The sequence below is a fragment of the Nerophis ophidion genome, linkage group LG24 (assembly GCF_033978795.1).
Source record: "Nerophis ophidion isolate RoL-2023_Sa linkage group LG24, RoL_Noph_v1.0, whole genome shotgun sequence".
In the NCBI taxonomy this organism is placed as follows: domain Eukaryota; kingdom Metazoa; phylum Chordata; class Actinopteri; order Syngnathiformes; family Syngnathidae; genus Nerophis; species Nerophis ophidion.
This window is the reverse complement of record NC_084634.1, coordinates 32,006,514-32,016,409: the sequence shown is the minus strand read 5'-3', so window position 1 is coordinate 32,016,409 and position 9,896 is coordinate 32,006,514. Positions and strand designations below refer to the sequence as shown.

Sequence of the window (9,896 nt, the reverse complement as noted above, 5' to 3'; positions counted from 1 at the left end):
ATATTGTGAAACAAAACACCTGGTAGTGTCTGCTAATAAGTGCCTGTGGAGGTTTCTCTCCTCCAGGTTCCTCAGGCCAACAAGCACTGACATGACAGTTCAGATTTCCGGGTCACAATGCTGTTTTATTTTTCAGTAAAGTCTTTTGGTTGTGCTTTTCAGCAAGTGTTTGTTTGTGGCTGTCTCTCTCTCGCTCTCGCTCCAGCTCCATCACCATCTTTCTCCTCTCCAGCTGCTGGCTTTTAAGAGAGCGATAGGTGATTCGATAATTAGTGAAGTGAAGTGAATTATATTTATATAGCGCTTTTCTCTAGTGACTCAAAGTGCTTTACATAGTGAAACCCAATATCTAAGTTACATTTTTAAATCAGTGTGGGTGGCACTGGGATCAGGTGGGTAAAGTGTCCTACCCAAGGACACAATGGCAGTGACTTGGACGGCAGAAGCGGGGATCGTACCTGGAACCCTCAAGTTGCTGGCACGGCCGCTCTACCAACCAGGCGTAGATGGCCCAGGTGGGCCTACTACGCACCTGTCGCTGATTCTGGCACACCCCACTTCGTTGCAGGTCCACAGGCCACGCCCCTCTCCACAGTGCCATTTTGAGGTCCTTATACACACACCATAGCAACACTCGCATGTTTAATGCGCCGACAATTCATCAAGCGGTGCGGCTTCACAGCTTACCGAAGTCGTACTAAAAACATTTTTAAAGATGTGTATAATGTTATGTATTCTCCATGGAACATTTAACATTTTGTTGTTGTTTACTGGCGTCATCTTGCAGTTTACACTTATCTCTTATGTATGACTGCCATCTACTGGTCACACTTATTATTTTAACATGTACCAAATAAAATTGCTTCGAAGTCGGTAAGCACAACCAGAATTATGCCGTACATTAGGCGCACCGGGTTACAGGACGCTCTGTCGTTTTTATAGAGAAAATGAAAGGATTTTAAGTGCCCCTTATTGTCCGAAAAATACGGTAGTCCTAAAACTGGGTGGGTGCAATCTAAAAGCAGGTGTGCTTTATAGCTCATAAATTATAGTTTAAAGTTTAAAGGATATAATGCTCTGAATATCTCTTAATGGACCACATCTCTCCCAGAACGGACAGCACTCATTCACTCCTCAGTTCAAGACAAAATCACCTAAGCAAAAATCATTGCCAGATACCCGAACTCACGAATCTGTCTTGTTTTTTTTTAAAGTTTTCACGACAATTTCTTTTCTTTTCACCACACGTTTAAAAGGCGTTTCCTCCTCAGCGTCCCAGCCTTGTCACGTTTTCTATCCGTTACCCACAGTGTGCTGGCTGCTTCCCAGTCCTACTTCTACACACGCACACACTCACACACACACACACACACACACACACACACTGCAAATGCATGATAGGAGAGAGAGCGAGCAAGGGCCAGTTGGTGTAAAGAAGGAGGGAGAGGAGCCAGTCTTGCAGCAGTAATTGGGCAGGAAGTGGGCTGCTTGCAAGCGTTTCCCGTCCCCTCTCAGTTTGGGTGCTTCCATTTGATCCCGGTCTCCTATCAGAGCTGACCTCATACAGGTGTGGACCACAGATTGGATTGTCTTGACAACACCCGATTGACTTTTTTTCTCTGCGAAGCTCTTCCAAACACCTGGGCATGGGATTAACCTGTGAAAGGATCGTAGGAGACTTGAGTCTGAGGGAAGGCTAAATCCTGGGAATGCCCTGCTGGAGGTGAGTGGCAGATCAACTATGTGTGTTTCTTATACCTGATGCGTTCACTGAAACAAGTCATAAATGATAAATGGGTTGTACTTGTATAGCGCTTTTCTACCTTCAAGGTACTCAAAGCGCTTTGACACTACTTCCACATTTACCCATTCACACACACATTCACACACTGATGGAGGGAGCTGCCATGCAAGGCGCCAACCAGCACCCATCAGGAGCAAGGGTGAAGTGTCTTGCTCAGGACACAACGGACATGACGAGGTTGGTTCTAGGTGGGATTTGAACCAGTGACCCTCGGGTTGCGCACGGCCACTCTCCCACTGCGCCACGCCGTCAAAGTATAATTTTATTTTATAATACAATTGTACAGTCTTAACTTGCAATTGACTTTTTGGAATTTTGCCTATTGTTCACAATCATTATGAACTACATGACAGGGTGTACCCCGCCTTCCGCCCGATTGTAGCTGGGATAGGCGCCAGCGCCCCCCGTGACCCCGTAAGGGAGAAAGCGGTAGAAAATGGATGGATGGATGGATGACGACGGATGGATTAAAACAAATAAATAAATAAATAACGAAGACAATGGGAGTCCCACTATTTCACCCATAAAATCCAATAAATAATCATTCAAAAAAAACGCCAATACTCCATTTACATTTCGTGATTTGAATATTAAACGAAGTATCATATTTCCATGAATTGCCGCCGGGGCGCTAATTAATTTAAAACTTCTTCTCACTCCTGCGCTTACCAAAGGCATGCGGTAAAAGTAAGCATGCGCTAATTATTTTAAAACCTCTTCTCACTCCGGCACTTACCAAAGGCATGCAGTAAAAATTTTAGTGTGATGTAAGCTTGGACCTTAAATGATGATGAATAGCTCTTGAAACTCCATTTTGAAAATGATGACAGGAGAAGTGTCACTCGTGACGTCACGAGTTTGACCAGGCGGTAATACTAACCATGCGCTAATTATTTCGGGAAGCGAGTTTGACCCGGCAGTAATTCAAGGCAGGCGCATACTATATGCCCTGCGGCAATTTAAGGAAATACGGTATTAATAATATTGTTATTACAAGTGCTAACGCAGACACACTATTTATAGCGGCGCAGCGTGTTTCTAGTACGGTCGGGTGGTCACATGGTAATGCAGACGGAAGTCCATAAGCAGCGTGCAGGTAGGACAAAGATTTATTATCCATAAATAAGATCCATAAATAAGGCAAAATACCAAAAGTACATTAAAGCGTGTCGAGAGCATGAGAAGCTAAGGAAAAAGCTCGCGGGAAAACTTGGCATAGAAATGGGAATCAGAAGCTAGGATTTACAAATGTAATGTTACACGTAGCTTTCGATGAGGTGGCGACTTGTCCAGGGTGTATCCCACCTTCCGCCCGAATGCAGCTGAGATAGGCTCCAGCGACCCCCCCGCCACCCCAAAAGGGACAAGCGGTAAGAAATGGATGGATGGATGTTGCACAAAGCAAACAAAGCAGTCAGACTGAGTGTGGCGAAAGGCAGGAATAAATAGCTTTCTGATTAGCGCCTGGGAGCAGGTGAGTGTCCCGAAACACTATTCAGAGGCAGGTGGGAATAATCAGCACCCATGGCAAGCAAGAAACACAAACCGTGGGGTGCTGAAACAGAACTGAGAGTCTTAAACTCAAACAAAACATGATCCAGGCAACGGAAATTCACCGTTTTCCTATGTTACATCAGGCCTGGGCAATTATTTTGACTCGGGGGGCCAAATTTAGAGAAAAAAATGTGTCTGGGGGCCGGTATATCGAAAACTAATGATTGAATGTACCATGATTTGATTAATGTGGACCCCGACTTAAACAAGTTGAAAAACTTTTTTGGGTGTTACCATTTAGTGGTCAATTGTACAGAATATGTACTGTACTGTGCAATCTACTAATAAAAGTTTCAATCAAATCAATCAAAATGCTAAAAACGCTATGACAGACCGCCTTAAAAAAAATGGAATTTTAAACTTTTTTACTGAATGAGACACCTAGAATGTTCATGAAAATAAAGAATGTGGAATTTACAATATTATCTATGAACGATAAAACACTGAATATTGACAACAAATGAACGTCGATTGACATATTTTACAATCAAGCGAAACGCAACAAAATTCATCAAACACAGCAAAATATGGACACGAAAAAACAAAAAAAGAAAAAAACACATATTATCTGAAGTATCACTAAGTTTTCGAACTTTGTTGTAAAAAAAATCTCCTTTCACCCACATTTCAGGCTGGAAACACTCTGTGGAAACGCTCCCCACCCACACTGCTTGGTGCCTCATCTGAGCTGCTGTGATTTAGATTACCATAGTAACTAATTACATTACAATAGTAGATAGTATATATTCAAAAGCGCAGATTTCAACCATTGAAATACTTTGTATAGTTCAACATTTACGGTCATTTCAAAAATCACTGCACATCATAATGGCAGCTACAGTTTCCATTTTAAAGATCTAAAAAAAATATTTGGGAATGTTTGGCGGGCCAGATTGAAAGACTTAACGAGCCGCAGACTTAATTTGCCCAGGTCTGCTTTACATCATCGAGTGGTCTGCTGCTTCCTTGCTTCCTTGTTCCCCCGTAAATTTAATCTAAATCATAAATCATGACTCTCACCTGGACAGAAGAAGTCTGAGTAGGTATTCCGACAAGTCGACACACTTTGACAGTCACTTAGGACCTGGAAATGGCCAGAACGACACTAAAAGAGGCGTTTCCATGTTTCTTTGTGAGGGTTAAATTACTTTTTTTCACTTGCTGGGAATGTACAGTATGAGCATCCCAGCAGTCAGCATCCTAATGACAGCAGACATTGCACAGTAAGTGATGTTTTCTTATGTTTGTTGGCTCTCATGAAGTCTGCAGTGAGTAATAATCGGTGAAGAAGGGCAAAAAAAAAGCAAATATGATGCGTTTTTTAAATTAATGCACCACGTATGCTTAAAATTATGATCATACGTAAATATAAAAAGTTGTTATAAATATTACTACATAACACATATACTTACTTACGTATGTCAAACTTCAATGGAGGTGTTTGGATGTTTTTTTAAGGGCTTTGTTGGCGGAATTGAACGGCTTCTATAAGCTGACTTTTGATCGCATTTATTTAATATTTTCAACGCAAGTAATGACATCCTGTCTTTCATACTGATTGTGAACGAGAGGCAACATTAAAAAAAAGGGCAGTTACCCTTTAAAAGCCAAGTCTGCCCGCTCTTTTAATGAGACGGCATGGCTGAATAACGTTTTGTTTTTGACGCATTCCCTTAGTTTTTTACGAAATGCTTTAAAACGTTCTATATAGTACAATTTTAGGGTAATTTCAGGTTGTTTTTTTTTTTTTTTGTGTTTACAGTCAGAACAGGGGTCGGTAACCCACAGCTCCAGAGCCGCATGGGGCTCTTTAGCGCCGCCCTAGTGGCTTTCTGGAGCTTTTTCAAAAATATATGAAAAATGGAAATGATGAGGGTAAAAAAAAAAACATTTTTTCTTTTAATTTGGTTTCTTTAGGAGGACAAACATGACACGAACCCCCCTAAATGGTATAAAGCACACTGTTTATATTACAAATGCTACACTAATTCGAGTATTTGCCGAGCGCCGTTTTGTCCTACTAATTTTGGCGGTCCTTGAACTCACCCTAGTTTGTTTACATGCATAACTTTCTCCGACTTCCTAAGACGTGATTTATGCCAGTTCTTTTTCTGTCTCATTTCGTCCGCCAAACTTAAAACATTGTGCATGGATGCACAAAGGGGAGTTTTGTTGATTTTATTGACTTATGTGGAGTGCTAATCAGACATATTTGGTCACTGCAAGCTAATCGATGCTAACATGCTATTTAGGCTACATATTGCATCATTATGCCTCATTTTTAGCTGTATTTGAGCTATTTTTTTCCTTTAAGTCCTCATAATTAAATTAATATCTCATGACATAATATCTGTATGTAATATGGCTTTTAATTTTTTGCGGCTCCAGACAGATTTGTTTTTGTATTTTTGGTCCAATATGGCTCTTTCAACATTTTGGGTTTCCGACCCCTGCCTTAGAAGGTCTATTTTTGGTGCCTTTGTGCACACATGCCCTCATTCGTGTGAAGTCGATCTGGAGCAACACGCAAATAGGACACACACAGATGAGAACGTGGATGAGAAGCAACACGGATGGAGTTTGAGAGGTGATGCAAAGAGGAATGGTCAAAACTGTCCAAAGATAGGTGAACCAAGCTTGTGGCTTCATATTCAAACATTTCTACATTTCTGTTTTTTCTGTCAAGACGAAGGGCTAAGCGTACAATAATGAGAAACAAAATTAACTATATATATATATATATATATATATATATATATATATATATATATATATATGTTGGGTTGTACGGTATACCGGTATTAGTACAGTACTGCTGTAGTACTCATTTTCGGTACTGTATCGCCTCTGAAACATATCGGTCCTGGTTTGGAGGAGCATGTTCGGCAGTGCACAATCACAGAGTACTTACAAGCAGACACAGTGTGTAGACAGCAAAGGGTAAATAGACACATTTTGGCTTAAAAACTAAAGATAAAGGTGAAGCTATAACACTGAAACGCCCTCAAGAAGAGATTCTTTAAGACATGACTGGCTAGCTAGCGGCCAACGTGTTTTAGCTCATTCTAAATCATTAATCGCCGCCTTCGTGGCGATAAATAAAGTAAGTTTCTTATAAATATCCTCCCTGCAGGACGAGGTATAGCTAAACATGCTTCACTACACACAGGAGCTCCCTGGCATCAATATGTAAACAAACGCCATGGGTGGATCTACACCTAACATCCACTGTAATGATATCAAGTAAAGGCACTTATCTAGTCGATACGTCTATGATTATGTCGATATTTTTTGGCATCACAAAATATTTCATTTTTTAAAAATGTATATTATGTTTATAAACTCAGTAAATGAGTCCCTGGAGACTTGAGGACTTTGAATATGACCAATGTATGATCCTGTAACTACTTGGTATCGGATTGATACCCACATTTGTGGAATCATCCAAAACTAATGTAAAGTACCCAACAACAGAAGAATAAGTGATTATTACATTTTCACAGAAGTGTAGATAGAACATGTTAAAAGGGACAGTAAGCAGATATTAACAATAAATGAAAAAGTAGATTAATAATTCATTTTCTACCACTTGTCCTTAATAATGTTGGACAAAATATAAGAATATAAATGACACAATTTGTTACTGTATACATCAGCAGACTAATTAGGAGTCTTTGTTTGTTTACGTACTACTAAAAGACAAGTTGTCTTGTATGTTCACTATTTTATTTAAGGACTTCATTGCAATAATATACATATGTTTAATGTACCCTAATGTTTTTTGTTAAAATAAAGCAAATAATGCATTTTTTTGTGAACGCCTTTATTTAGAAAAATACCAAAAAGTATCGAAATCATTTTAGTACCGGTAACAAAATTGTTTATATATATATAAACTTTTTCCCCTCCAACTGCTGGTACCCTAAATTAGTGGCAGAAAAAAAACCAACTTTTTGACACTTAAAAAACAATCCTGACCTTGTGACACTTGTAAAAAAAATCCCAGCTTCTTGGCACTTAGAAAAAAATCCCGACTTTCTGACATTTAGAAAAAAAATCTGTTTTTGTGTCACTTACAAAAAATCCCAGCTGCTTGAAACTTACACAAAAATCCCAAATTTTTGAAAACTAGAAAAAAATCCTTGCTATGTGACACTTTTATGTTCTGATTTCTTCAAAATAGCCACCCTTTGCTCTGGTTACTGTTTTGCACACTCTTGGCATTCTCTCGATGAGCTTCAAGAGGTAGTCACCTGAACTGGTTGTCACTTTACAGGTGTCATAGTTTTGAATCTGCATTCAAAGGACTCCGGCTTATTAGTGATTCTCAAAGCCCAAAAAAAGTCTGCGGGCTATAGAGCGTTTTAATTTCGGGCTCCAGTACTCTGGAATGCCCTCCCGGTAACAGTTCAAGATGCCACCTCAGTAGAAGCATTTAAGTCTCACCTTAAAACTCATTTGTATACTCTAGCCTTTAAATAGACTCCCTTTTTAGACCAGTTGATCTGCCGTTTCTTTTCTTTTTTCTCCTATGTCCCACTCTCCCTTGTGGAGGTTGTCCGGTCCGATCCGGTGGCCATGTACTGCTTGCCTGTGTATCGGCTGGGGACATCTCTGCGCTGCTTATCTTGCAATTCTTGCAATATGCAATTCTTTAGTAAGAAAATTGAAGTCATTAGAAAGGAGATTAAAGACAATGCGTCCCAGCTACAACGGGGTTCTATTAACACTGACACGATTGTATATACGGCGGATACTGCCCTCCAAAATAGTTTCTCTCGTTTTGAGGAAATAACATTAGAGGAATTGTTACAACGTGTAAATGGAATAAAACAGACAACATGCTTACTTGACCCTATTCCTGGGAAACTGATCAAGGAGCTCTTTGTATTATTAGGTCCATCAGTGCTAAATATTATAAACTTATCACTCTCCTCGGGCACTGTTCCCCTAGCATTCAAAAAAGCGGTTATTCATCCTCTTCTTAAAAGACCTAACCTCGATCCTGACCTCATGGTAAATTACCGACCGGTGTCTCACCTTCCCTTTATTTCAAAAATCCTTGAAAAAATTGTTGCGGAGCAGTTAAATGAACACTTAGCGTCTAACAATCTATGTGAAACCTTTCAATCCGGTTTCAGGGCAAATCACTCCACGGAGACAGCCCTCGCAAAAATGACTAATGATCTATTGCTAACGATGGATTCTGATGCGTCATCTATGTTGCTGCTCCTCGATCTTAGCGCTGCTTTCGATACCGTCGATCATAATATTTTATTAGAACGTATCAAAACACGAATTGGTATGTCAGACTTAGCCCTGTCTTGGTTTAACTCTTATCTTACTGATAGGATGCAGTGTGTCTCCCATAACAATGTGACCTCGGACTACGTTAAGGTAACGTGTGGAGTTCCCCAGGGTTCGGTCCTTGGCCCTGCACTCTTCAGCATCTACATGCTGCCGCTAGGTGACATCATACGCACATACGGTGTTAGCTTTCACTGTTATGCTGATGACACCCAACTCTACATGCCCCTAAAGCTGACCAACACGCCGGATTGTAGTCAGCTGGAGGCGTGTCTTAATAAAATTAAACAATGGATGTCCGCTAACTTTTTGCAACTCAACGCCAAAAAAACGGAAATGCTGATTATCGGTCCTGCTAGACACCGAACTCTATTTAATAATACAACTCTAACATTTGACAACCAAACAATTAAACAAGGCGACACGGTAAAGAATCTGGGTATTATCTTCGACCCAACTCTCTCCTTTGAGGCACACATTAAAAGCGTTACCAAAACGGCCTTCTTTCATCTCCGTAACATCGCTAAAATTCGCTCCATTCTGTCCACTAAAGACGCTGTGATCATTATCCATGCGTTTGTTACGTCTCGCCTCGACTACTGTAACGTATTATTTTCGGGTCTCCCCATGTCTAGCATTAAAAGATTACAGTTGGTACAAAATGCGGCTGCTAGACTTTTGACAAGAAGAAGAAAGTTTGATCACATTACGCCTGTACTGGCTCACCTGCACTGGCTTCCTGTACACTTAAGATGTGACTTTAAGGTTTTACTACTTACGTATAAAATACTACACGGTCTAGCTCCATCTTATCTTGCCGATTGTATTGTACCATATGTCCCGGCAAGAAATCTGCGTTCAAAGGATTCCGGCTTATTAGTGATTCCCAAAGCCCAAAAAAAGTCTGCGGGCTATAGAGCATTTTCCGTTCGGGCTCCAGTACTCTGGAATACCCTCCCGGTAACAGTTCGCGATGCCACCTCAGTAGAAGCATTTAAGTCTCACCTTAAAACTCATTTGTATATTCTAGCCTTTAAATAGACTCCCTTTTTAGACCAGTTGATCTGCCGTTTCTTTTCTTTTTCTTCTATGTCCCACTCTCCCGTGTGGAGGGGGTCCGGTCCGATCCGGTGGCCATGTACTGCTTGCCTGTGTATCGGCTGGGGACATCTCTGCGCTGCTGGTCCGCCTACGCTTGGGATGGTTTCCTGCTGGCTCCGCTGTGAACGGG

The 9,896-nt window shown here is 40.7% G+C and overlaps 1 protein-coding gene across 2 annotated transcripts in view; it reads left to right on the top strand.

Moving 5' to 3' along the window:
* The first annotated feature begins 1,456 nt into the window (after window positions 1-1,456).
* Window positions 1,457-9,896, top strand: part of LOC133542187 (pleckstrin homology domain-containing family G member 1) — a 180,404-nt gene continuing 171,964 nt past the window's right edge. The window contains exons 1-2 of one of the 2 annotated variants that reach the window (XM_061886080.1): window positions 1,463-1,567; window positions 1,628-1,723. The gene's annotated coding sequence lies outside the window, so the exon portion shown is untranslated. Of the gene's footprint in view, window positions 1,724-9,896 lie in introns of both variants that reach the window. The other variant, XM_061886079.1, reaches the window with a different exon arrangement.